A 1,549-nucleotide genomic window follows, 5' to 3' on the forward strand; every position below is an offset into this window, starting at 1 on the left:
TCCTTTGCAACACTTTGTGTGTGTTATCTCACATAATCTTCCAACAGGCCACAGGACACTGGTGCCAGTAAGGAAACTGAGGCACCGAGCTGGGATAGAGATTGTGTCAGGTACGTAGTCGAAGCTGTGGAAAGAGCAGAGAAGGAGCCTTGTTGGGTCTGTTTTAAAGTTGGTTCCAAATTTCTATGGAGGCGCTTTCTGCTGACAAGATGGAAAACAATGGCATCCTTCCTGCAACCTGACCTCAGTGTCACACTTGGCTCCATCTCAGTCCGTGAAAGTAGTCATGATCCCTCTTTAGTGAAACTCCCTGCGATGATCTAGTCTACACAGTGATGCAAGACAAAGAAGCCATATCTGCAATGGACAAAAATTGCTCTGCATCATAAAGCATGACTTTAATAAGCTCTAAGTGCTTTATGTGCATAATTTACAATGGACACTTTCTAATAATGCCATTTGAGCAGTGAATTCCCTTGCAATTTTTTTTTTTTATTTATTTGACAGACAGAGATCACAAATAGGCAGAGAGGCTGGCAAAGAGAGGAGGAAGCAGGCTCCCTGCTGAGCAGAGAGCCTGATGTTGAGCTTGATCCCAGGACCCTGGGATCATGACCTGAGAAGAAGGCAGAGGCCCTAACTCACTGAGCCACCCAGGTGCCCTCCCTTGCAAAATTTTTAAGGCCTAATTTTTATCAGAGAAATTATTTTCCTTTTAGCAAATGGCCTCTCAATGAGAAGAGATGTCTATACCATTATTTGACACCGGGGACATAATATTGTTCTAAAAAATGAATTCTAGAAGGGGAAGGGCAGGAAGACACAGAAAAAAGACTTTAAGTGACTTGCACACAGTGACTGCTTAAAGATTCTTTTGGCTACAGCAAGAAACATGCTTCCTATTGGTACTCTAGGCAATCACATCTCAGGCTGTCCACTGCCCACTTAGTCAGCCTTAACACCAAGTGGCATTGTATCTTATTTACCTATTGAAATAAAGCCTCTGTTAATGGAAACTAATTGGGAAAATCAACATCATTTGAACAGCTGTAGACTGTGTGTATTTTATCATGACATTGGACAAAGCCAAAGGGAAAAGCAGATGCCTCATATAGGAGGTCAAGGCCTGCCATGGCTGGGCTGTGATGTGGACGAGTGACAAGTGAGGTGGGAGAGCCACCAAAGAGAAAGAAAATCCTCCCAGATTCCCCGTGCAGGAAGAGAGAAGCTCTCCACCCTCCCATAGCATAACTAGTATGTTATCCAAGCTAATTTCAATACACTGGAATCCCTGAAATCAAATTCCAAACAGTTGGACTAAAGAGAAGATTCCAACCCTTATGAGAACTCATAACGGTGAATTCTGAGGTGATTTTCACCTTTTGAGGTAAGTGTTTCCACCTGTTCTGTACCATAGCATGCATATTACCATACCGTACCTGAAAATTGCATAGATTCTGAGGCCACCCACCAATAAATCAATTCCTGCTAAACAAGACACTGACAAATGATTGTTACAGAAAGAGAGCAGCGGGAACCTGAAGAGGGT

Source organism: Meles meles, chromosome 3 (genome assembly GCF_922984935.1).
Source record: "Meles meles chromosome 3, mMelMel3.1 paternal haplotype, whole genome shotgun sequence".
In the NCBI taxonomy this organism is placed as follows: Eukaryota; Metazoa; Chordata; class Mammalia; order Carnivora; family Mustelidae; genus Meles; species Meles meles.